This window comes from Pezoporus flaviventris, unplaced genomic scaffold, assembly GCF_033815535.1.
Source record: "Pezoporus flaviventris isolate CSIRO_AGI_PZ_B2104156 unplaced genomic scaffold, CSIRO_AGI_Pfla_v1 ptg000015l, whole genome shotgun sequence".
Lineage (NCBI taxonomy): Eukaryota > Metazoa > Chordata > Aves > Psittaciformes > Psittacidae > Pezoporus > Pezoporus flaviventris.
The window spans coordinates 42,405,280-42,432,817 of NW_026892563.1; the positions used below are offsets into that span (position 1 = coordinate 42,405,280).

General features: G+C 40.4%; 2 long non-coding RNA genes across 4 annotated transcripts in view; one reads left to right on the forward strand and one right to left on the reverse strand.

Annotated features, from left to right (window-relative positions):
• LOC133269714 (uncharacterized) overlaps nt 1–25,905 on the forward strand; it is a 46,531-nt gene extending 20,626 nt beyond the window's left edge. The window contains exons 2-4 of the long non-coding RNA XR_009743526.1: nt 12,458–12,630; nt 14,028–14,079; nt 24,683–25,905. This is a non-coding gene — a long non-coding RNA (uncharacterized LOC133269714). The remainder of the gene's footprint in view (nt 1–12,457; nt 12,631–14,027; nt 14,080–24,682) is intronic.
• On the reverse strand, nt 8,636–13,700 carry LOC133269715 (uncharacterized). Of its 3 annotated transcripts, none has more exons than XR_009743527.1 (3): nt 13,308–13,700; nt 8,877–9,029; nt 8,636–8,743 (listed from the first exon to the last, which is right to left on the reverse strand). It is a non-coding gene; the product is annotated as an uncharacterized LOC133269715 (long non-coding RNA). The 3 variants fall into 3 exon arrangements; XR_009743528.1 differs by lacking the exon at nt 13,308–13,700 and adding an exon at nt 10,406–10,681; XR_009743529.1 differs by lacking the exon at nt 13,308–13,700 and adding an exon at nt 9,648–9,715.
• Nucleotides 25,906–27,538: the final 1,633 nt, after the last annotated feature.

A 27,538-nucleotide genomic window follows, 5' to 3' on the forward strand; every position in this document is an offset into this window, starting at 1 on the left:
AGTTAATGTTTCAAGCACCTTCCTCAGAGCCATTTCCAGTGCACATGTATTGAGCAATTTCATCAGTACAAATATGGTTTGTAATAGCACAAGAACTGCCTTATGGGCCCACGCAGTCATTGTGTTCTTGTGAGGGCTGTGAGCATGCACGGCGTGACACAGAACCTGATGGAAGACAATGCGGTAAGCATCCAAAATACCTCCACTCTGTTCTGATGAGTCTGCTAGTACCTCTGTGACTTCACCTCCGAGTTTTACAGCACTCTTCACCTATTGCTGTGCATAGTAGAATCCCTGTAAGAACTTAAGTTTTCCTCCTTGTGTAACTTTTTAATAGCAACCCAGGAGGTGAGGCATGCCATAGCACACAAATAGAGCAGGGCTTATCTTAGAAAGGGTAAACTGGGTAGCTGGGAAAAGAATGCAGAGCCAAAAAAATGCTATTTTGTGTGCTATTTTGAACTAAACATTTAGGTGCTTAATTTACATGGCTTGATTCTCCTTTTAGGAAGCAGCCTTATTTGAGGGCAAGAATAGATGGTGATGGCCATGGAAGCCATGTCATAGAAGCGCCTTCAAAGAGCAACTTGAGAGAGGGGCAGGACAATTACTTATAATGCCTCTTAAACATGGCATACCCAGTGCTAGTGGTCCTGGCCCATTTACTTTGCTTTTTTTCCTTTCCTGCTCTTTCTTGCCTTTAGTGGGTGAGATCGTTACAAACTAAGCAATCAAAGCTGAGTCCTTTTCCAGTTAAGCCTCAAAAACCCCTCAAAACCATTTACCCTGAAAGCTTAGATGTTTTAACTGGATGCATAGAATGTGGTCATCTAAAAAACCCCAGACCCATGGAATATTCCTGGCATGTGGCAATTAGCAGAGCAGATGACCAAGAAGATGTAAAATAGTATACAAAAGGGATAACATTTTATAACAATACATATATATTGAAATATATAATATATATTAGATTTTAAAATGTAAACTAATTTAAATTGCAGCAAGGCTATTAAAATGGTTTATTTTACAGACAATACCGATATCCTCCACAGTAAATGAATGCAGAAGTGCACAGTGAATGATACCTTTTGCTACTGGTGCTGTGCAGTTTTGCCATTACTATAATCTTTATTAATCTATAGCATGTGGAAAAAACTTCATTGAGATAAAAATTAGGGGTTTTTTTCCTGCCTCTTTGCCTAAGTCCAATTTTAGATTAAAACAGCAGGATGTGAAACCCAGAGTGAAAGTTTCTACTTACAGATCTGTCTCTTTTTTTTTTCTGTGAGCACGTCTTCATCTTTTATATACTGAGAAATAAGTGAACTTCTTTATTAAAAAATCCCAAAGCAATATAAAAAATAAAATACTTTCTCCTATCTCTTTCTTCCCATATCAGCTTTTCATGGCTCATAGGATACAATGATCTTGTTTGAGATGGGTTTTGAAGAACTTAGGTACAGAGCTATTATTGGCAATACAAAAAAAAAGCTGAATTACCTGCCAGAGTGGGTGGAAATCATCGGTTTCAAAACCTGATCATAGAATTACACGTGTCCTTGGGGAATATCCTGAAGTGTCACACTTTGAATTTAAACAGAAATAGAAAATGACATCAGGTTCCTAATGCACGAACAAGTTCTCTCTCAGTAGGACTTGTTGAAGTATCTTGATGTGTCTTCTTAAACCTTCACCGCTTATTCTTTCTTCAATCACATTCTTACTGATTCTTTTAAAGATCTATAGTGAATGGAATGCTGTCAGAGATAAGTAGTCTAATGTATTCTGTAAAGCTCCAGAAGAGTTTCTTTCAAGAGACTCTTTGTTGCAAATGAAATATTCTCCAGCATGATTTGAAGGGTGACTTAAAAACAGAGATGGCATTAGGCGCTACTGTCAATTCAAAGCTTCATCACAGGCTTCATCTGTAACCAGATGAGTGAATTTGGGAATAGCGTAAAGAGAAAATCTCCATTCCTCACAGTTCAGGCATCACTGTGTATAGGATCTGTTTCAATGAGTGTGCCTTCAGTGCTACAAAAGATCCTGAGCAGGACTGAAGTTACATTTTATATATTTGATGTTGGCCCTTCCCCTGGGTACAAATGCCACCCTGAACGAACAGCAATTCAAATCACAGATGTATGAAACCTCTCACATCTTGCTTGCGATTATGCAGGTGAATCTTGCAAATACTAGAAAGGCGCATATTTAAGGTGGGCTTTCAGTTTATGAGTGAGATACCACTGATGCGGGCACTAGAGAAGAGTGGAACACTGATACATCAAGTGTCTAATAGGAAGATAAAGTTGTTCAAACTTTGAAAACCCTGAGTAGCCAGAGGTCTGTGACAATTGCAGGGAAAACAGGAGGAGAACAAAAAACTTCCCAAAGAGTACCTTCAACCATGATTCAAGTAGCTACAATAACTTCAGCAACCTGGCTTGACAAGTGGCTGTGAAGATCTGAGTGAACTTGTGCTTGTCAGCTGCTCTGCAGTTTTGTCTTGTTTACTAATGATGCACTGTGGACTCTTAAGAAACTGCATTTGAAAGACACTTCAGAAGTGACTGAGGTGGATGCCTTATGACAGATTCCACCAAAGCTTGAATAATTTACCGGTTTAGCATATGCCAAGCCAGTGCTGTTACTTCTTGTTCTTAATGTGGAAATGAGTCATCTCGCTTTGCTTAGGCAATGTAGAAAGGGGATGCTGAAAATGAGAGAGCAGAGACAGCAGCCTCGAACTCTGAAGCATCAAAATAGTATGAAGGACGTTTAACAAAATATCCTAGATTAAATGACTGTTTGGCATTCTTAGTATTTACAATTAAATCTGTCATATATTTCTATGAAGTGGCTTAATAGCAGCCACAAAAAGCAAGCTTCTCTTGCATCTCTCCAAGCACAATGGCCCTGAAAACCTTGCAGTTGCTTCCAAGAGTTTTGTTCCCCTAGAGGATTTGGGGGTTTTTGGTCATAAAATATTTGGAACAAAAAAATTCATGGAAGAAGTAAAATTTGACCCAAGTTTAACCAGCCTTCTGTAGGTAAAGAGCGTACTGATCATGTATATATTAATTATTGAAGATTATCTTAACAGTAATATCATTATTTTAAATATAAATTATGAAAATTCATATCTATTTATAGGTGATTAGTATGTGAATAATGTGTGTATAGATTTACATAAATTTACACGTATGTACATACATAATATTTACATATAGCTTGTATATGCTTATATATGCATCTGAGCAAATGTTGAGCTCATCATTAAGCATGCATCATTAAGCACATCTATGGGCCTAACCTTATCAAACAAGCATTAAAGTAAGTATGAGACAATATGAACATGATGTCATGACAATGACATCAGAAATTACTTGTCTTTACACAAGTATTAATAGAATGGCTCAAGGACCCTGTAAAGTGAACTCATAAATTGGGTGCAGCCCAAACCATCCTTGTAACCTTGCCCATAATTTGCTACTACTGAGAAAAACTTGAGGGTCCAAATTACGTTGATTACCAAAGAGGAGTGAAAGTGTCAAAGTGGCTTTAATAGAAATGAGACCTGGATCTTTGAAGTATCATTTATGACACTTCCTGAGGGAGAAAGCAGAAATTGATGGGAGGCACTCAAATCAAATCCCAAATATAGGAGAAAAAAAATCAGTCGAGGGGCAGCATGTAGCCTTGTGTTGTACAAGCTACTCTTTTTGGGAGGGTTCCCAAGCAAAATACAGTCATTATGGGAAAGTAGTAATGCTCAGCCAGCCTAGCAGTGCCAGATCTAATTCCCTATTCATTTCCCCTGATAAAAGGAAAAAACAACAACAAAACCCCAAAGATTTTAAAATAACTCTTTACCATTGTATTTTCAGTGTTTCAGCTATTGATTCCTGCATCCTCCAATACATCCTTTTGTGGACCCTATTCTTATTATACGAGTCTACTAAGAATCAGTGAGGCAGAGGAATGTTTATGTCTCTGCTGTGAGAGGCCCTTGCACACTATCCCACGATCAGTCAGTACACCTTGTGTGTTATCCCTCACATATGGCCCACAAGGGAAATGAGAGCCCATTCTGTGGTTTCCTTTTTAATAAGTGGTACAAAGTAAAGAGGGATAGAAGAACAGCCAACTGTGCTCTGATCTGGTGGGAAGCCTATGCTCACAGCGGTCCAAATTGTCAGCTGTCTGAAATATTTTAGTACCAATCAGGCAATCTCTTTATAGGAAAGTCTTAAGAAAGTGAAAGATTCCAAAGGGCAGGAAAAATCACCTATGCAACAAGACACAAAAAAGAAACTGCTTGTAGGGGCAGTGGAAAACATCGTTTGTAGGGCATGGAAAATAAGACTCAGTAGCATCTCCAGCTTTTATGCTATATAGGAGAGAAGAATTATAAGCTTTTTTTTACCTAGGTTTATAGAGAGAAAAGGTTTTACAAACTTGAAACCCAAGGGAGTTTACCAATGAAGAATGCAAAACATGGCCAGAAAAATGGGCAGCAGAACCACACAGCAATGGTGCAGGCCACAGTTTTTTAAAGCATTCTTAGTAAGCTCCAGAAGCAGTGACATTTCCACACACGTCTTCTTGAAGATGATGCAGCTCTTGCTCTAGCAGGATGGCACAGCTTTGCCTCAGTCTCAGCAATACCATGCAGGTCTGCAGCCCAAATTCCCACCTGGGATAGCTCCATGCAGCTATGCCCCAGTCATCATTTTACCCTGTCCTCCTTTCACCCAGTGTTTGGATTGCTGGTTTTTGATTTATGACTGTATGTTTTTACTTGGCTGTTTTCCCCCCAGTGTGGAGTCTCTGCTGACTATGTGAGCTGGCTGCTACAAACCTGGATTGCAGCTAGGAGGAGGGCTGGACATATAATTCCCTGCTGTTTTTTTCTTACTCTTTCACAAGATGTCTCAGATGAAACAGGAAAGAAACTGGAAACCTCAAATGCCACAGTGTGGTTCAGATTATGTTATCTATTCACTGTGAAAACCCTGCTTCTGCATGGGATCATAATCACAAGTGAGCCAGTGATCATACATGTATTATTAATGCAACTGTGGATTTAAGTACTATCGATAGTGTGGGGGGACGCAGTAATAGGGGTGACTTTCATGCAAATGGTGTGAAAAGCACAGCTTCTTAGACATATAAACCAATCAGAAAATACCACTGCACATATTTCATCATTACAAACACTAATATTCATCATCTCTGTCATTATGCAACAGGCCTTTAGTAGCAGACCCAATAGCACAAATAAGGTGGAACTAATGCCTGTTGTATACAAAATGCAGCTTCAAGTACAGGTAGCCTAGGCTAGACTCCTACTCACATTGCTCTGAAAGTAACAGTCTGGAATGAAAGCTCTTGAAAAAAACCCTGAAATCAATGCTTTTCAACTCGCTGGGAGATGCTTAAAATGCATGTGTTAGTTCTGGTCTAAAAGATTTAGGGAGTTGCTTCTGATGGGGAAAAATAGCGTACAGAAAACCCAAAATGCCTTAATTCTTTCATGTAGACAACTGTCAAGGTTCAGGCACGAGAGCAAGTTTTATTGCTTTGATCTTCAGTTCAGTAAGGACAGAAATGCCATTCAGCTGCCATCTGAATTGCTAAACTTTGGTTTGATTTCCAAGTCATCCCTAAATCCAGTCCAAATTGTCCTCTGGATTTTATCACTCTCACTGAACAAATCATTTAGAAGTCTACTGTTGATAGGTTTCCAACACTCTCCTATTCAAAGCATTTGACTTCAGTGCATCCCAGGACAGGAATGGCATAGAACCTGACCTTGAGAGGATTCAAAGGCATGCATTTCTTTTTTTTTTATTAATGAGAGATTATTGCTGCCAGCATTTCTGAGGTTGCATTCAGAAGCCATCTATGTTGATAGCCCACTTAAAAATACAAAACACGCAGTTCCAAAACATCCACTGTTGCCCTACAAAGTCATTTGTTGTTTTACGTATTTTATGCATAGATGATAGTACATTTACTTGGTTACATTTTTTACGTAACCAGCTCCTTTCTGTAAAGAATAAGCTTTCAGGCATTCAAAGATTCTGTTTTCAAGAGGGTCAGGAGCCTTTCTGATGTTCTAAATTTTCAGTAAATGAGACATTTGGTAAAGTAAGATCTCTGCTTTGTTTCTATACTTGTTGACAGCCTTGTGTCACAAGCTTTGCAAGAGATCTACCCCCACCATCAGATGATAAACTGATTCCTCAAGGACTTAGCGCCTCACTAGGGAATGCTTGGAACTGCCCTTCTCTTCCTTTTGGAGTTTCTATCACAAGCTTTTGTCTGTGTTTGGTTTGTCATTTCTGCCTGCTTTCCTATGTGATATGTATCAACAGACATAGTAGGAAAGTTATTTACAGCCAACAAATTGTCTTCAGCTTTATGATTCCAGTTGTATAAAGTATATGTACTCTGACTTACACGTTTAGGGATGTTTTAATTGTAGGTAAAATACTTCCGAAGACCACAGTAGTTCTGTATGGGTTTGCTATAGCATGTTAAGAGTGAGGGTGAACATGTGAATTCTTTGAGGAAAAATCTTCACATTCCCACAAGACCGACAGCTGACATGAAGAGGGGTGTATTTAAACACCACCGTACAGAACTATTGGTATGTGTGGGAGTGTGCATGCCTCCGTGTGTGTCTCCGTATAAATTCCTACATTTCGACTCACGCTATTCCTTGTCCTATTGGTAATTTTCATTCTGAGATATTACTGCAGTAGTGCCTCAGCATTAATGAAGGCTGTCAAACGTCCCCTTCTAGGCGCAAGAGAAGACGTCACTCTCCTGGTTTCGTATAACATCCATTAGTAGTATCTCTGCAGTAATACTTTACTAGGTGGCAGTATTTCCTACCCTTGGCAATACTAAGAACTCTGCATCCTTTATGCCACCTTAGCTGCTAGTTATATCCTGCTTGCCAGACAAGTTACTTTAGCTCTCTTATTCCCATTATTTTTCTTCTTACCTGCTTTTAATTCTTTTGCTGTTTCAAAGACTGTTATCTTCCTTCTTTCTTAAATGATGGCTGCACCAGTGATTCATGTGCACGTGGCTTGCTGGTTTGACTGCAGGGTTTGGTTAGCTTGACTACTACATACATATAACCTAGTCAACCCGAGGACTGAGTACATTTGAAGGACAGATTTCATTATGCATTCCTTCCGTCCCATTATCTTATCACTTTATCTTTGGGTTTTTTTTGCAGAACTTAACAATTTTTAGAGAGAACTTAATGATGGGATGAACTATGTCAGACAGATGGCTTCAGATTACAATTATTAGAAATCCAGCTTAACAATCTGCACTTTAATAATTCATCACTGAAGAGCCTTTATTTTAAGCTTCTCTTAGAAATGCCATTTCTCTGACGTGCACGTAACTTGGGAGAGGACTGACAAATTCAGTGATTTTTACCTAATGTTTTCCCCTCTTATTGAGGCACAGGGCTGTCTGTCTATCCAGTGTCTCACAGCTGCAGAAATCTTTATATGGCACTATCAAGATGCCTGAAATAGTTGAATTAGAGTAATTCAAACAGTTCCTAAGAACAGTAGATATTACCCGCAGTGCACACATGCCTGCACACACTTCTTTTCTTTTTCATAAAACTACTTAGTTTGTATTGCAAAGAAACAGAAGTGTTTGCCTTCGGAGGTTATAAAATTCATTGGGAACAGAGTGGAGTCAATAGATATAATTTACACCTGCCAAGGACCTGGCTTCATCTTGGGTATCTTGGCTGAGTTTGAAAACTGCATGTTTTCTAGAAAGATCAAGACCAGCAGAAAGGCTTCAGCAGTGGGAAGCCACTGGAGACCACAGAAACCCAAGCTCGTCTCTCCACTTCCACACAGCTGTGTTGCTCAGGTGGTAGAGCCCAGCCTGTGATTACACCCTTCAAATGCTGCTGTGGGATTGCTGGGATTGCAGTTGCTGCTCTCCCACAGCACCAGTCACACCTTTGCTCTGCTGCCTGCCAATGGTCCTCCGGTTGTTTGTGAGTATGTGTGTATATACCCACAGTAATATATAATAAGCAATAATACCCACATGCATATATATCTGTACCAGTAGTCTTGTCTTCCAGCTTGGCCTCTAAGTTGGCAGAAGCAGTGGAAATGGATGGAGTTTAGGTTAATTAACAGTGAGTCACTAGTAATTGTACAGGCTTTAGAGACTGCTTGAAGATGAGCTTCTGGTTCATGAGTACCACTTACTGAATGCTTTTTAGCCATTTGTCTTTCTTACTGAATCTTAGTAAATGAAGTAATTCTGGTTTTGAAAAGAACAGATGTGATCCATCTTAGGGAAATTATCAAGATCCCAAGAAAGCTGAAAATTACTGGGAGTGCCTGGGAGTGTGTGCTTGCCCATGGATGCTCTGCAGTTCCCAATACCCAGACAGTGAAGGAATAAACACAGGAACTCTCTTCTTACTATAGTAAATTGAAAGGAGGGGTCTTCTCCTGTGCTTTGGAGATTAGCAACCCCCAAAAGGGGCCGACAAGCCAGAATCTAATGCAGGGGCAGGCAGAAATGCAAAATGGTTAAATGGTTTGGTCACCCTTTATTTTTCATAGCTTTTACATTAGTATTGTTAGGTACGCCCTTTCCACAGAGCTCTCTTTGCTCCTTTATGCATGTTTACTTTTAAGGTGCAGTTTCCTGACTTTCCAAAATGCATAATTAGTTCCTAAAAGAGGAAACAGAACCCCATTTGTTTATCACAGGGGCTAGAACAAGCTCCCAGAGTCATTCTTGGATAAATAAATACAGAAGCTAAGTGCAGTTAGGAAGGGAAAAAGACTGAGTATTTATCTTCTTACCTGAGAGGCTGATCATTGTCAAACTTTTATGCTTTCTTGCACAGCTCTGCAGGCATACATTTGTACAGAAGAACAGTCATATAGCTCCCTTACAGCTACTTTAATGTGTACTACCAATAATATACGTCATGATGTTTCCATCCCTTGGAAAACCTGCGAGCAAGGGTAAATTTAACTGTAAGACTCCAAGATTTTCATTTCACACCAGGTTAATGACACAGGAAGTGAGCTGGAGAGCTCAAGGATTCAGTGAGACAAGTGTTCCCAGCATCCCCAATGAAATCTGTGGCATCTCCCTTTTCTCCTTAGGGTACTTTTTATGTAATAGGCAAGTATTTGCTTACACGTTTAATGGTGTTTACAGTGGGGTTTTCTTTTGATTCACCTGAACAAATGTGTCGGGATACCTGTATATAGATCAGTCTACTTGTAAACTCTTCATGCTAGTCTCCATTTGCAAAAAAAAGTAGTCAGTGCTAGGGTAGTCAACTGAACTGTCTTAGACATCTTCCTCAATATGAGATGAATCATACTCTACAAATAACAATTCCACTGAGTTTAAAACTCAATTTTCAAAACTCCTGTCATTAGAAAATATATATATAAAACCATAAATAATTGGGAACTTTTAGAATTGTAGAATATCTCAAGTTGGAAGAGATCCATAAGGATCATCGAGTCAAACTCTTTATCTTAAACTAAACCTTATGACTAAGAGCAGTGTCCAGGTGCTCCTTGAATTCGGACAGGCTTGGTGCCATGACCACCTACATGGGGAGCCTGTTCCAGTGACCAGCCACCCTCTCAGGGAAGAACCTCATGTCCCATCTGAACTTCCCGTTCCCTCGTGTACTGTCCTGGCCACTGGAGAGAGGAGATCAGCATTTCCCCATCCACTGCCCCACTTGAGGAAGCTGTAGACTGCAATGAGGCCACCCCTCAGCCTTCTCTTCTCTGAGCTGAACAAGCCAAGTGGCCTCAGCTGCTCCTCAGAATTCCTGCCCTTGAAGCCTTTCACCATCTCTGTCACCCTTCTCTGGATACACTTTAATAGTTTGATGTCCTTCTTATACTGAGGCACCCAAAACTGCACACGGTACTTGTGGTGGGGATGCACCAGTGCAGTGTAGAGTGGGACTGTCACCTCCCTTGGCTGCCTGTCTATGCTGCTCTTGATGCACGGTTGGCTCTTTTGGGAGCCAATCTTTTCATGCTTCCTTTTTCTTGCTTTCATATTTTGTCCTTGTTGATGGTAAAAGGTAGACATAAAAGGGGAGAGAATGTTAAAATCTTCTGAGCTATACTTAAAGATTACTTGCCACTCTTAGTTTTTAAGGTTTCTGTATTACCATTTACTTTTTATTCTTCCAATTTATTTGGAAGAGCTGAGGTAGGAAGGGACCTCTGAAGGTCGTCTTGTCCAACATCCTTGCTTGAGCAGGGTCATCTAGAATAGGTTGCCCTGGACCATATCCAGTCCAAGATGGAAACTCTGAAAACACTCTGACAATTGCCTGTTCACTGCATACCAAGGAGGAGACCCTGGCTCTGTCTTCATTACTGGCCCCATCAGGCATGGGTAAGATGCCTCCTAGTCTTCTTTTCTCTAGGTTGGACAGCCCCAGCTCTCTCAGCCTCTCCTCATGACAGGTGCTCCAGTCCCTTGATAGTGGCCCAGTTTTTGCTGGGAAGTTGAGGGCCAGCTTTGGCCATCAGCGGCTCTCCTCACATGCCTGCAGTGTAAACTCTTGTCAGTGTTGGAAATGTGATGCCAGGCAGCTTTGTACATGTGAGCACCCCTTCGGAGTCACTTAAGAGAACAGACAAAGCAATACTGGCTTGTTCAAGTACTAGCTGATTTCAGAATGGTTACATGCATAATGGCATCTTTAAATGAAGCGACATACTTTAATGCTGCCACTTTAGTCACTTTTATTTGTCTCAGAAGCTGCTGTGAAGCTGAAGGGAGGGTAAATACTCCTCCATTAAATACTACATTTCTTCCTTGATTGGAAGCTTGAAGGCACCATTTTTCCTCACAAACTAGAGCTAGTCTCTGCACTGGTTCACAGTAGTCTGCCTCAGAGCAGGAGATAAAAGAAGCTGAGCAAGAGTTCAGCACTATGGTGCCTTTCTCTATACAATACCAAGCTTCCCTATAAATTAGTGTCATAAGGTGACTCAGCTTCTGCTCCACACCAGGATCTCTTTGTAGCGTTGAAGTCAGAGGTGAGACTGTCTTTCAGGTTAGCACAGTGAGCAAAGAAAGCATGGTCACATCAGTCCTAGGTCCTAGCTGAAGAGCTGGGTCCACAACCTCACTAGCCCATGAAGTTGAGGCTGTGTCTGGGCTGACAGGATTTCAGGGTAAGCGTTTGTGATCTTGTTGCACACACAAAGTTACCAAGACTGCAGCTGAACTGTTCTGCCAGTTTGGGAAAGATTTCCTATTTTCAGTTACATAGATTGCAGTTAATGAGGCACTGTGATGAAAACATCATAACTGACAGTAATGATTAGAGACCGAGTGCTTTTCCTAAAATAGGTGCGCTAAAGTCAAGAGCTAGCAAGTGTTTGCAATCTCAAGCATCTAACTTGCTGACAAAGAGCAAAGCAGTTGCTCTTTCTAGTGCAGTAGTTTCTAGTGGCTTTCCTTTTGTCTGAATTCCAACCCATAGTCCCCAAAAAGCTTAACTTGGAAAACTTTCTAACCCTGCACTGATTCATTCAAGGCATTGACTGTATGGTCAAAAAGCAACGGTGAAGTGATTAATTAGAATGTGTTTAGTTCATTGATTTGTTATTCCACGATGTGCTGGCTTCTGAAGCTAATGAAGGAAACTGGCCTTGTAACTCCTTATGTCAGAAAAGAAAATGTGGAAAAGATACTTTGGTTTCAAAGGGGTTTCTTGCTAATCAAGATGTCCAGAAAAAGTCCATGTTTTTTGCACTATAGCCTAACCATTTACACATCAAGTTCTTCATCTTAAAACTTGTTGACATTTTAAAACAGTAATTATATTGGGTTATTTTTTTTAATACCTGAACCCTTAGGATACCCTTGAGTTTAAATTTGAATTTTGACGATGGAGATTAAAAGAAAAGTCAGTTTTCAAATAAAGTCTCTAGCATCTGATTAGCATGTCATTCTGGGCATTGGGAAGATTCCTGTATCATTGAGGAAGATGTCTTCCCTTGGGGAGAGGACACTGGTTTCTGGGGAGCCTACGCCTGTGTGATACCATATTTGACAGGAAGGCTCAAACATGCAATTCAGCTAGCATGAAATGACACTGAGAAGCAAATGACTGAACACTGAGATGGGGTTAGCTAGTGGGAAAAGTCAGGTCTCAGGCCAGACAGAAGAGAAAAGCCAGAGGGGTAACACAAAGCTGTAGAATTACAAGGAAAGGAGGGATGCTGAAAAACCACTTGGTGCCTCCCAAAGAGACAGTTATGTCCTGCATTAGCACCTGGCTTGCCATTGGCACAGGATTCTGTTTGAGAGAAAAACACTTTGCTTCTAGGCTTCAGACTGTAAGTCAAATAAAAATAAGTGTAAAATACATATTATTCCACAGCAACATAATCAGGCGCATAACTGTCTGACACTGCCACTAAACCAGGTTCCTGAGGTATGAAACACTAGAATAGAAACAGGCTTGATGGGGGACACACAGCTAAACAGAAGAAACCACGCAGATGGAAATGCAGCTCCCATGGTGGAGGCTGGCATCCTGTCAATCTACTGCAGGTATGCTTGCTCAATCAAACTGTAAGACTGAAACGGAGTTCACAGGATTTTCTAGCACACAACCATCCCCTTAGTTGAGTCAGCAGTATCAGAAGTGCCAGGGGGAGGCACAAAGATTTTGGCTGCAAGCAATTTAAGGAATAGCATCAACAGGAAGCCTGCCCTTAATAAGGGTAGGAATGGGTTTACATGCTAAGCAGTTGCCTTGCCATATTCTTTTCACACAGCATAAAGAAGGTTGACTTTTAGATTTATAAATGCCTATTTCTTTTGTCATTTCAATTGTCTGCGGTGTCGATGGTAACTAAAACTGGGGAATGCGTTGGGGTATTAACTTCTAAAATCTTTTTGTCAGTCGCAGTTGTACTTTTTGAGTAAGGCTGGTTGCTTTTCAGTCATTCGGGGTGCACCTGTGCTCTCCTACTTTGAAAATGATTTACAACAAAATAAGGGAAGTTGCCTAAAATGCATGCATTAATTCCTATACTCTGTTATTTATCTTTAAATGCAGACATTAAAGGGAAAAAGCTTTGTACAATCTGCTAAAGTCATAGTTCTGTGGCTTTTTTAACCTGCCACGGCAGGATACTTTTGTGCCCACAAAGTTGTTCACTTCTACTGGTGGCATTAAGTGCAGATACTACTGTTCCCCCTAACTGCAAATTTTGGATGCAAACTTATATGTGAAGTCAGGCCACATCTTGAGGTATGTGACATCTCAGTGGCAGTGTCAGGTGCAAGGAGGGATGTTCTAACAGCACTTTCCTTAGTCTGCTCAAAACCCAATTACACACTCGGAATGCTGGACTGAAAACATGCTTTAAAACACATACAGGTGTTTTCATAAAATAAGGTGAGTTAGCTAAAAGCCGCAGTAAATGTCTCCCGTTCCGTTAGCCAGCCACACTCCTTACATAGTCTCTCATTCAGTTCGGAGACCTTGCTGTTTTCACCCTGGTTTGCACATTAGCAGCAGTATGCTTATTTGCATAGTTTCCCTACTCTTTCATTGTGCATTTCTGTGGGCTCTTAATGCATTATGACTGGCATTTTTCCCACACTTCCTCTTGTCTGTCTTACACCTTGAGTGATGAAAGGGTGAGAGATACATGAAAGTTGTCAGAGCATCAGTAAATTGGGATCTGTAATAGTGAGGTGGTTAAATAGTCAACATAAGCAGTTGCTGCAGCACCTGAAAAGCCTGAGCAATACCAGCATAAGTCAATTGTTTCATCACTCCTCAAGATTGCTTTCAGGTGTGCAAAATATCTTTGTGATTTAGTTAGAGTGCAGGGCAATTCTACTCACCTGTTAGCACATGGGGCCAGAGATTGGTAAAGTCTTGACTGGGCTCTTAGCAGAATTCTAAGCACCGTTTGTATTTGTTTGCATTTTAGGGCCAAACTTTTGCCTGTCGCTGCAGCAGAAAGAAACAAAGACAACAACAAGGTAAGAAATGGGACTTGGGGATTTAAGTGAACAGGGTGAGGATGGGCATGCTTTTACCTACTTCCCCTTACCTACCAGCAGGTAGTGAACCAAGCAGATTTGGCACAGTTGAGCTCTCTACCTTTCTGCCTCCTCCCAGGGCAGGGTGGAGCCCTGGGAAAGACTGATTCTCTGGGGCTGCTTCTTGCTGCTGCACTCTCTTGGCAAAGCCATGGTCAAATCTTCTTTCTTGCAGCAGGTTCATCAGTCTTTCTTGTTGTGTCCACTGGGTACAAAAAAATATATAGTCTTTTAACAATTTTTCATACACTTGAAGAATGGTAATACTGATTTTTCTCATATTTCCCTTTCCCTGACCTTTTATCCTTTAATCTGTATTCAGCCTTCTAGAATCATAGAATGGATTGGGGTTGGAAGGGACCTTCAAATGTCATTTAATTCCAGCCCTCCTGCAATGAATAGAGACATCTTCAACTAGATCAGGTTGCTCGGAGCCACATCCAGCCTGGCCTTGAATGACTCTAGGGATGGTGCAGCCACCACCTCTCTGAGCAACTTGTGCCAGTATTTCACCACTGTAAAGAATTTCTTCCTCACGTCCAGCCTGAATCTCCCCTCTTTTACTTTAAAACCATCATCCCTCATCCTATTACAACAGCCCTATCTTTCTTATAGCCCCCCCTTTCAGAGCTGAAAGGTTACAGTAAGGTTTCCCTGGAGTCTTGACTTCTCCTTCATTTAGCCTTTCTGTGTGATTGTTGGTTTTCAAGCCTTTAATCTTTCTCACTCATTTGTAGACTTTCTCAAATCAGTCCACACCTTTCTTGAAGTACAATGTCAAAAAACGTGATGCAGTGTCCCAGTTAGTATCTTGCCATTGAATGTCAGAGTTGTTATTTGGCATGTCTTATTTATATCCCATCCAAGTATCACTGGCGGAAATAATTTCATCTGACTTTGTGCTCTAGCTGTGTACACCTGACCTGAGTGTCCTTAAATTCTTTTTAAGTGCATGTCCTGATTTTGGGGTGTGACTGAGTATTTTACCTATATCCTTTAGGGGAGTTGAACTGCACCTCAGAAGGGCCTGTTTATATTGGTTCATCATAAAGAGATCATAGGCTGATCGGATAAAATGTAGGCACTCACCTACAATGCACGTGACCACTTTTAGTCAGATAAATAGCATCCTTCATCTACCAGCTGTTTTGTACTTCTGGGTGCTGGAGAACATAGGACTGGAAACAATTACTTGGATCATTGAGTTCTGTACCCTGCAGTCATGGACTACCAGGCTATATGTATTACTAATTCAGAAGCAACTTCACACACTGTGGTATGCTGCAAGTCACAGAACTCTTCCAAATACTCATTCAGTGCTTAGTAAAAGACTCAGCTATCATGTGCCTGAGGAAAAGAAAAAGGATGATGCACCCTGTGTTTTTGGGAGAGCACATTGATGAAACTACCCTGAATGTTCCTTAAGAAGCAGATCAGGCCAACCGCTACACGAGAGGGTCAGTGTTTGCTACCAAACTGACAAGCAGTTGAAATTCTTTGCCAACCTCAAATCTTGTAGTTGTTTTAGTCTCATATGGATGAGCACCACACAAATAAATCAGGGTGAGGTAGTCCCTGCACCCTGAGACTAAAAACTAGACCAGCACATCAAAAATCCCCACTCTTCCTGGTCTGTTACTACATTTGTCCCCTCCTGAAACCCTGCACCACACACACATGCACATTCATAACAGGTAAGTACAGCCCTTCTGTGTGGTTGTCCTTTGTGTTATCTACTGTCATTATAACAAAGGAATGTAAAGCCTGGAGACTGCAGGTTATTTGGAGTAGCTCAGTCAATAAAGAGGTGCAGTCCTGTGTTTATTCAGTTTTTTAGGTCAAAAAAAGTTCTTTTAGGGTTTTTTCTCTGAACACATCAAAGAATTCCTTATACTTTTTGCAGTATAATAAATAAATACTTTATTGCCTGCAGTGAATTGCAGGTAAATACTAAATACAAAATGCTAACGAAGGAGCAATGTCTTAGCATTTTTAGATGAAAATATGACATTTTATATACCCTTAAGTAAAAATATTGTTTGCTCCCTGGAGCTACCCTGACCAATTTAATTTCCCACATCAGTACACATCATGAAGTCAAACTTCCCTACTCTTTCAGTCTACACATAACATTCAGACTATCAGATCCATTTTTCTTCTTACACATTTTCAGTATATTGCTTTCTTTAGACCTCTTTTTTAATGGATATCCACATAGTTGTGATTACTGGTCTCACTTAATTTGGTTTCTGTATTTCACCAAAGCAGAACCATACTCCCAGTTCTGCAGTGGTAGGAGAAGGTGAAAGCTATAATGGTAGAGGCTACACAAAAGTGGCGGGGAGGTGCAACCTTTAGGTAAAGCTGAATGGATTCCCATTCTTCAGGACCCAAAGCCAACAAAGCCCAATAGCAGGTAAAGTTTTGGGTTGAGTTAAAAATACAAAACCATTGCTAATCCGGGGATATCCAAGCCACGCTGCTTGTAGCCAACGAGGGAACCGAACTTAGAGGTGTGACAGCTAAACACTGACTGCAGAAAAGTGGCTTTCCCACCTTTAAGTGAAGATCAGATCACTTGGTTTGGGATAACAGGTCCCAGGGTTTGAAACTTTGTGCATGTCACTTGTAAGAATAATCTAAGCTTGGTTCAGCTGAACCTGCAGAGCTTTGGCTTTATATATCTAGGGATGTCAGGATGCCTCGTCCACACCTTGCCTCAACACTATTTAGAAAGCAGTATGGGGTGTGGTTTTCACCCACATTATGAACCCAGACAGCGTCTCTCCTCCCAAAAATAAAACTTTACATCAGGTTTACCTGATCTTTCTGTTGAGCATAATTATTAGAAAGCAGAAGTTGTAAACGGGCCAAAAATATTTGTCTGTCAGAAATGCTGATGAGATCGTCATCGTCATAAAGCACTTCTCAAATTGCCACACAATTAAAGGTAATTTCACATTGCTGCTACAATGAATACCTGAGGAAAACTGGAAATGGTACGCTCAGAGTCCTTAACAGCATGTGCCAGGCTTTCAATGTAATTTGGCCCAAGTATATTTTTCACTAACGCTTACAAGTTCACTCTTATGAAAATTTGGCTTGGCTTTCTATCTTAACACATTCTTTTATTCCTAAGCCATACATTACTAAGTAACTTTTGTCACTACAAGCATTAAAATCTCCATTCTAGAAAACAGATAGGAGACATTTAAAACAGTGACATGTTTCCGCTTCAAATACAGAGAGAAAAGCAGGAATAAATCAATCAATCAGAGGTGTATGGTGGTGGGGGAGAGCATCAGAGCAAGAAAATCTTTGAGAGATGAGGCATACAAAACTGGCCAGCTGCCCAGCTTCCTGATGCTCTCTCAGGTTCTTGCTGAGACTTACTTGAATTCCAAATGGTTTTCCAAGCTGGTGAATAGCAGGTGCTTGCTAACCAGCTCGTAATGAGTAGAGAGGTCCAACTCCATGGAGTCATTTCTCCCTGCTTTTGGCTGTCTTTTGTACTTGCGGAGACAAAGCAATGGACCTGGAAATTGGAAATTTTAATTGAAAGCACACATGCACAAGGCAATTTTGTAGCCCTCTCAACATAGAGAGTTATAAAAGAAAGCAGGATGTTATTAATTTTGTATGCTTTAGGACATATTGTGATCTATTTTGGGATATGTATATTAGATCCGAAGGCAGACTGCATGTAAAAAGTATTAAAATCAAACCTTCCCCACTATTTTACTTACCTCTACAGCTTCTTGTTACGTGCACTTCATTAACACAGTAAATGGAAATGCTTAAGGCAGAAAGCTGAGACAACACTGCAGGATCTTTTTTCTATTCAGTCTCTTCCTAAGGTTTGTTCACAGGACATGAGAAATTAAAGAAATCAAATGATACTTTTTTTCTTGCACTTCCCAAACCATATCTTGATTCATGGGTTTAGCACGTGTTTAAGGCCTTTGTAACTTTGTCTTTGTACTGCCAGCTCTGAAAGGTGAGCAGTGCAGAAAACGTGTAGTCTACTGCAGAATTGCCACATACACCCTAAAGTGAGAACATTAACAATGCAACAGAAAGACCAGTGACCCTGAATGCTCTGTCTGGCAGAGGGGGAGAAAGGTCCGATAACAGCACAAAGGCTGTGCTTAAACTGTAAAACCTGCAAGCATTCTCAGCTCCACAGCTAAGTCAGTGTCCTGACTCTGGAGATCTGCTGCTTCTCCTCCATTAGGGTTTCCATGGGAATGAAATCTAGCATGTGTGCTGGAACCAGCCCACAGCTGACTGGTTCCCCTGTCTGGGACATCAGAAGACCACCTGATCCCCTTAGCAGAGCCACGATTGTCTTATCCACTGCTAGTCAAACATGAAAGAGAAACTAAATAATGCCAACCACTTCGGTAAAACCTTTGTTATTTTATGGTCTGCAGATGGAAAAGAGATGTAATATTGTGCCATTTTAAGTGAACATATCATATACAAATAAACTTAAGTAAATTTATAATGGATGTAACAGTAACAACACAGCTAATCAAAAGGAACCCTTAGTTACTAAAAGCTTCAGACTGACTCTCATCTGGTGCAATTCAGTGTTATTCCATTGATTCAGGGAGGCTGTGTTGATTTACTGCAGTCGACAATCTCATCCAACATTAACAAATTCCAATTTAAATGAATTTTTATAGAGATTGCAGTATCTCAAGTGTTTGGAGTTGGTGGTTTGTTTTTTTTTTTCCAGGGGTGAACTGATTGCATAGCCTATTGAGCAGAGGATTTATGTATTCTCATTACTGAGGAGTTATCTGCAATACTTTATTGATGCATTTGTGTTGGATGATCCATAATTACCATTGGCTAAAAACGACTGAAAAACTGCCATGAAAAAGTCAATGAAAACGGTCATGGAAAAGTAGTTTTGTATTTTGCCAAAATCTAAATGTGATATAAAGGCCATTCCCTTCAGGCAGATGAGGAGATAACCTATTTTGATAGCTCTTATCATGAGTTTAAAGCCATGGGAAAATTCGATACTGTATTTGAGGCACCAAGAGGGCAGAGTGAGAAGAGGTCTTCCTTTGTTCCACCAAGTGCAGAAATGTCATTAGCACAGGAAGAAATTGGTTATGTGGCAAATTGTGTTTTGTTACCTGTCAAGAAGCTTCCATTTGGAAACTCTGGCACTCTGTATACGTTTTGTACTCTCTTCTCAAAAGAAAGTACTGGTGCTGAAGTGAGATAAATAGGCACCCCCTGCTTGGGAATAGGGTGGTGGAAACAAGTGTTTTGATGATGATTTTCAGTTTTACAGTCTAGTCTGTCTCCAGTTCACTTCTTCAGAGTGACCCCAAATCTCAGACAGTTTCTTCACCATCAAATACCAAGATCTACTTACTCAGGCTTTTGAGTGAAAAGACCATGATGAGACTCCAGGAACGGAGCACTTACCATTTCTTTGGGCAACCTGTTCCAGTGCTTCACCATCCTCACAGTAAAGAACTTCTTCCTTATATCTAACCTGAACTTCTGTCTAAGTTTAAACCCATTCCCCCTTGTCCTATTGCTACAAAATACTACGCAGTCCACTCATTCCCCTTATTGCTTGTTGGCCAGTTATTTGCACATGCCATGGGAGAGCATGTTTTGAAGGGGGAACTGGATGAACAGGGGCAGAGTGACCTTGTGAGTGATTTCTAGATCTTTCCCTGCCGCCTGCAGGCCATTAGGAAAAAAAAATGGAAAGACAGTTGCCTGTCAGCCAGAATGACTGTATCTTTTCTTAAGCTTGTGGATACATCAATTCTGTATGTATGTCAGCTGTCTGTAACTCTGTCATCTGGCTGTCCATCACCAGCAGCTGACTTTTTTTCTTCTCCTAGTTTCATTATCCCTTAAACCGTTCTTCATCAGTCAACCATTCTTTCATATTAAAACCCAGGAATGGAAACATTGCTTACATCTCCCCTATCCCCTACTCAGTTTCTCTTTCATATTTGGCTAAATAGTTAATTTAAACTATTTCTGGTATGGGAAGTGGTTATGAAGATGCAGTTTGCATGTTGGTTTTGGCTTTTGGTTTTCGTTTTTGGTTTGGTTTGTTTTTTTGCTTCTGGGCATGAGACAGTGCAGATTCAGTAAATACTTCTGTGTGTACTGAGAATGATTCCAGTGCTTTAGGTTCATTAGTCTCACAGTGTGAACTGTAATAAAAATGAATTTGACTCGATTAGATGCAATTGTAGCAACTGGAGTTAAAAATTGTGTACACATACATGTTTATAAAAAGAGGGATTGTTTTAAAAGCATGTTTGGGTAAATGATAGAGAATAATGTGCGTGGCTGGAGGACATGTCAGTGACTGTAATTCTTAGTTTACAGAAAAGAAAATGTCAGTCACTGGACCTAGTGGTCACTTCACTCAAATAATTGATGGTCCACCTTTACGTACCATGACCCAAGCAAGGTTTATACTTTATGTGTAGGCGCGAAGGTAGCACAATCATCTCAGAAATGAGCATTCAACCATTTTCAATGTATGCACATGGTACACTGAATTGGTGCCAAAAGTGTTGTATAATTGACTAAATCCGTCCTCTTTACACATGATGGCTAATGGTGATGTAATGGTCTCGACACCACTAGGCACCTTGGCATGTGCTGTGCAGCTGTGCCACGCTGCATTTTGAATTGAAAGGCAAGAAGGAGCTACACACTGCACCACAGGGAAACCAGACCAAATTACCCTGTCAGGTTTGCATAATGGAGATCCCCTTTACCCCCAGTCTTTTCAGTCACACCTACTCCTTGCCTAAAACAGCCCTTTCACATCTTTTTCCCCTCCTTTTTCCCCACATGATTTCCTTACTGCAATGGAAGGAATGCATTAGCCTTGAAGCACCCTGCAGAGTGTAAGGTCCCACAGCCAGGCCCAGAGTCCCATATTCTTTGCTAGCTTTTATTTGCACCGGAGTGCACCACCGTGTAGTGCCCACAAAACACCATGTGTGACATTGTAGGGTCAAATCTGATTAGGAATCCTTATTACTAATAAAACATTGCAGATCTGCTGGCTAGTGTTGCTTAGGGAACTTCTCTAAGCCACCATGCAGTCTGTTCTCAGCTTCACTGACATCTTTTCTTCATTCTCCCCTTTCCTACTTAATTATGTTGGTGTGAGATTATAAAAGGTATTTCACTGAGATTTTGTAGGTAGATTTTGGTTATCAATTCTCTGCATCCCCTTCTAGTCACTGATGTTTCAAGTACAACAGAAACGTTTCACAGTACAATGCAGCCAAATTTCCCATAAACTCTCCATGTGAAGGACATTTTGGATGGCAAGATAGCCTTTTGCTATTTTGCAGTCTCTTTGTCTATTTCTGCTGCTTAGTGGCTTCCTTAAAAACATACTAAACTTCTGCTAGCAACTAACTTCAGTACAGGAAAAAATGGTTGGTACCTTCTGTGAGAACCTGATAATGCTGTTGATTGAGTCACTGACTGCAAGCAAAGGTGGAACAGTTCTTTTCTGGTTGTTCCTAAAAGGGAAGAGTAAAAACCAACCATATATAGTGAAAAGACAATCCACTCAGAGAAACTGAGCACATAAACATGTAAAATACTGGAGAAGGCTTTTGTCACCTAACAGTTCATTGAGCAACTGCCGTTCCCTGGAACAGAAAGGTACGTGGGGTACTGTATCTCCATCAAACAGAAGACTGGTGCATATGATGAAAATGGTGAGAGGGCTGTAGGAGCACCTCTCCTACAAAGACAGTCTGAGAGCTGAAGCTGCCCAGCCTGGAGAAGAGAAGGCTCAGGGGACACCTTATAACAGTCTTCTAACACCTAAAGAGGGGGATACAATAAAGCTGACAAGGGTTGTTTTTTTTTTACAGGGGCATGTAGTGTCAGGAAAGGGCAGAATGGCTTTAAAATGAAAGAGGGTAGATTTAGATTGGATATAAGGAAGTTCTGTACTGTGAGGGTGGTGACGCACTGGAACAGGTTGCCCAGAGAAGTTGTGGCTGCCCCATCCCTGGAAATGTTTAAGGACAGATTGGATGGGGCTTTGAATGAGCTGGTAGTGTAGAAGGTGTCCCTGCCCATGGCAGAGGGGTTGGAACTGGATGATCTTTACGGTCCCTTCCAACCCAAACTATTGTGTGCTTCTATGATTCTGTGTTACTTGATGTGAATATTACATGGGGACAAATCGTGTTCAGTTCACATTTAACTCGATGGAGGTCATGTGTTGGAACTTGAAATTTTGAGAGTTTTTTCAGGATTTAGAAAGTTTATAAATGGCTAATTGCAAGCATGTCCCATCATGACATTTCAGTTTGAAGATGGTAAACATGTCTAAGAACCAGAATATTGGTTTGCTTTTAAAGAAGCTCCCTTCCCATGATAAAGCCACTTCTTTCGCTAGTCAGAACAGACTAGACCAGTAAAATTAAAGTGCCACGCATGCTTTAAGTTACTCATGTTTGAGACATAGAAGACAAAGCAGTATTAGATTTAGGCTTTCTGAGTGACCTGGAGTACAAGATGAAAGTCATTTCGATGATAAACAGTGCAGTTACTCAACACTTGATATCACCAGTAATCATTTTAAAAATCACTCTGCTTCTCTGTGCAGTTTTCCAAGTAAGAGTATTTGCCTCTTCCCATAACTCAAATTCCTCTGGGAGATGCTGTCTCTACAAAAGGCAGTGATTAGTAACACTGTTAAAACAGGCCTGAAGTTCTGGAGGAGGGAGCAGCTAAGAAAAATGAGATTGTGTGAAATGGGGGTCGTTCACACAGCCAGCCAGGGGCTAAACCAAGTGTTAAATGTGGAAAAATGTACAATATGTCTTAATTTTATGTTCTGAGGCTTGTCAATACCTGAACTAAAAAAAAACCCAGAATATTAGCATGTGGCATCCATCACTCTGTAGAAAATATTTAGCTTTCTCTGAATTTCAAAAGGTTAGCCTCTTAACTCTGTTTATAGATGGAAATGGGTGGAAGTCTGTTGTGCTTGGTTGTAGGCACAGCAGGCAGCTTGCACAGCCAGCCGTGCAGGGTTATAAATGACAAAGCTGTAGGATAACTGAGTGTTACTGCAGATCATACCCATAAATCATCTAATTCCTTCAGTCATCTTTCCATCAGGTGAAGGAAAACCACTTTCAGGAGCTTTGTTTGCATCACATCCATACGAGGCTTTACTAGGAAGCTATAAACTGTACTAGTATGTAGGTGATGGTGCTCTGAACTGCCAGTAGGTAGTTGGATGGGTTTGACTGGTACACAAAAATGAGCCCATAGCTGAGCAACACCTCATCCATATGACAGTCCACAGCCTTTGATTCCTAGCATGCTATTTGAAAGCATACTCTTTATTTCTTCTTTTTAACAAACAGGTTACTTTGTTTGTTTCTCTCCTACCCCCTTTCTGGCTTTTTTGCTAGCTCAGTGATTTTGTAATGTATTTTCTAGTGAGAAAGCATAGATTCATAAATAAGGGCCAGAAATGAATTAGATAGAAATAATATGACAGCTCTTGATATGCTTTACACTGAGAGAAACCTTTAAGAGGACAGATACAGACAGAAAGACAATGAGAAGACACCCATGCCTCCCCTGGAAAGCCAGACAAGAAAGCTGTTTATAGAGCGAGGCTGTGAGACTCTCCAGCAAGACTGAAGCATAAAGCAGCCCCAGACAAACAGGAGTGAAGCAATAACTTCCCACTGTCCTCCAATAACTACAAGCCCATTCAGAGATCACTTGAAGAAAAGTATTGCCTGCTCGGTGCACGGAAAACGATGACAGGAATATGCGCTGCTGTGCTTGATACTGGGTCCTGTAATGGTGATCACTTAGAGGCAGGTTTTCAGGTTAACCTTATCTTTTCCCCTCAGTTTGCTCACCTTTAGCTAATTAATTTTTCACACATCTTCATTCACCTTATTTCAATCTTTCTCAGTTCAGGCAGTTGGCAAGATGGAGATCTTCCATACAGTAATTCAGATGGACTTCTTGGCGCCTGGGAGAGCCATGAGAGAACAGTTACAAATATGTTTAAATTGCATTTTTGTAAGTTGTTATTTAATAGTAGATGCTTTTTACTTAATGAACTGTATCTGAAGAAGGAAGGGGTGCTTTGCATCTATACACATGCAACACAACAAGGTCCTAATTTGCCAAGGGCTAAAACACATACAGTGAGTACTGAGATCTCTTGGGTTTGCTGCAGCAACAAGCTATGAAGCATCTTGGCCTTGTGTCTGGTTTGGCTGCAGTAGTCATCTACTGAGTAGGACTGGACAAAATAAAATCCCTGTGCCTGCTGTAGTCAGTTGTCATGGTTTAACCAATGTCAGTGTATAATGAACAGAAGATAAACAAAAGTGACTTCATGTTAGCTTCTGGTAAAACCACTCTTATCTATTTAATGATGAAATTGAAGCTTTGCAGTTCAGCTCTCTTCTCATGATTCCTTAGTTGCAGAAACAATATGATCTCGTTATGGGACTCTCCTATCTTGTTTCAGGAATGTTGAGCCACATTAATGCAAGGTGTGTCTCCATTTAATGCTGGGCTTTCACCAAGGATAAATTTCACCGGCAGCATTTTGGGGAAACTGAAGGCACCTATCTTATTGCAGAAATCCCACATCTGCACAAAAACAAGTAAAACAATTGAAAGCTATAGATTTTTTTATCCTTTTCAGGCTTAAGTGGCAGAACAGAGAGACACTTCCTACATTTATTTTGTTAGGATGTCTTGCCTGGCTTCTCCTAGGGACTGAACAAAGACCGGATGTGCGTCTTGTCTTTTGAATGATTGGCAGACCGTGAGGTTAGACAAGTCTATTTAGAGACAGTCATAACCCCAGAATAAGCGATCTTGGAAAATACACTGACTTTGTAGTGATATGTACCTCCCTTTCCCCTGAGTACCCTTCTATTCCAGTGATTGCTGACAGAAAAAAGAACCATCTAGATAAAAAGGTTCAGAATAGAACTCTGGAAATTCTGATGAAGCATGAAAGTATTGTGCTTCAAGATTCTGGACTGAGGAGAGTACACTCTGTGCACAGTGAAATGTTTGGAGGAAAAAAGGAACAAAAGAAGGCAAACCCTGGTATTAAAGCTATAAGAACTATTTACTGTGCATCAAGTTAACTGTATTCTAACAACCACAGTGAACTCATTTGCAATGGCATATATAAACCCAAATGTTAACCAGGAAAGATATGGGAGGAGGGAAGTGGCAATGTGCGAGTACAACCACAAATTGCATCATCAGTCACAGTGGTGAAGGTGACAGGCAGGGAACAGTCAAAAACGAGCAAGGAGAGCAGTGCAGCATGCTTAATACTCCTTATACCAGTACTGCTGCCAGGGCAGGTTTTGACAGTGCCAGGGACAGGAAAGTTGAGAGGAAAAAAAGTAGTGGGTAGAAAGATCTTGCTCATATGGATGAATTCTTTCCGGGCCAAGCTTTTGCTTGAAAGCAGTGGGGAGAGGAAAACCACTTAGAATGGGTCCAGCTCAGTCAGAAGCATGTAAAATATAATGAAAATTTTGCAGAATTAATATTTCATTCCCTTAATTAGTTTTAGGGGAATACAAACCTTGTGCTTATAATTTGCATTGGCCTGTGCACCTCTTGCTGCTAACAGAAACAAGCATCCCAGTGTGGAAGTTCTTCCTCACTGATTTCACTCTGAGACAGAAGCATTTTGTACTGATGTCTGAATTTATCCAAACTTCTGAAACCCAGAGCTCTGTTACCCAAATTCCTTGTCAACCTATAGTATGGTGGATCAATGTACCATAGTTGCAGTTTGTGTATGTACAAATACCTGCATTCAGGAACTCCACATATAATTTTTCTTTGGCTTGGTCCTTTGGTTGGGTCTGTGTGGGTCTACTTATTATTTTAATTGGAAAAGTGGTAATTCTACTTATTCCTCAAAGACTGTTCAATTACTGAAGAGGTCTGCATAATACATCCTTAAATTTCCTAATATATACAAAACCAAATATAAGTTTTGTTAAATACTGAATTTTAGGTGACATCCATGAGAACTTACTAAGGGGTTTTGCTGGGTATTTTTGCGTAACTGATTTAGCTGGAGCAGAAAAGCAGAACACAGATGTCAGTTTTGAGTGTTCTGTAATACCAGATGACATATTAAGAAATACTTAACAATATTCCATGATTCAGTGACAATATTAGACATGTACCAGTGGGAATTGTATATGTTTTGAATTCTCTTACTTATGCCTGAGAAGAAAATGGACGAAAACCAGTGGCCAAAGCAATCAGCTGTACCCAGTGCTCCACTGATACTGAAAATGCATCAGATCTAGAAAATGTCTGCCTTTTACTATATTATAAAGGGAAATGATAAAACCAAATTTAAGAAGACATTTAAATGACCAATGTCTGTTGCAAGCCTGCAGCTTCATATCCTACCATTCAGTTAGGTCATCAGTATTTATTCTGCCATCTAGGTTCTTCAGTCAGCACTGCAATGATTCTCCAATAGCAAACTGCCACAATCTGTGGATGCAATCCACAGGGTTTGCTTCAAATAGAAAGGAGAAGATGGTGTTACCAATGGATTAAAAAGCCCAGCTGACAGTCATTTGACTCATCAGCTGCAGGGAATTTTCACTGAATACTGAGAATTTATGTTCTTGGGGCAGAGCTAAAATTGCAATGCAGCCACCTGTGAACAAATACAACCAAGCCTCCTTTCCCAGCGTTCCATCCCTACACAAAAAGATGGGGGGATGTGCAAGAAAAGGGTAAGCTAAGTTTCTGAACGCTGTTGAGAAGGATTTGAGAACTTCAGGAAAACAGTGTTTAAATACCTGGAGGAATGATAAGGCAGAGAATACTTGTTGACGTGTCATAATTTCTCTTGTTTAATTCCTCATTACTCTAACAAAGGAGATCCATTTTGATATAAAAACTAATACATACTTACCACGAAGTAGAGAAGAAGAAAGGGAAGGGAATGATCATTCTCTAATTCCAGTTTTGTATTACAATTATTAATAAACGAAATTTTTACCATTATTAGAGAAAGGACAGGAGCACAGTGTTGCAGCTTTGTGCAAAAATATCTTTAGACACAAGTACTGCTTCAGGCAATGCTTAGTTTCTAATATAAATGAGATTATTTTGGCAATCAGCAGACATAATCACTGAGCCTGCTCAAAATAGAGACAATATTAAATATATGAATAAAAGCACTCAGTGTCAAATTCAGCTCTTCTACTTCATGTGTTCAAAAACCCAATTGTCTGATCTCTAGTGAAGTCATTTGTGATTTTTTACAATGGGAAATAAGACTTAAATTCTACTTTTGTAGTATTTCATTTTACACAGG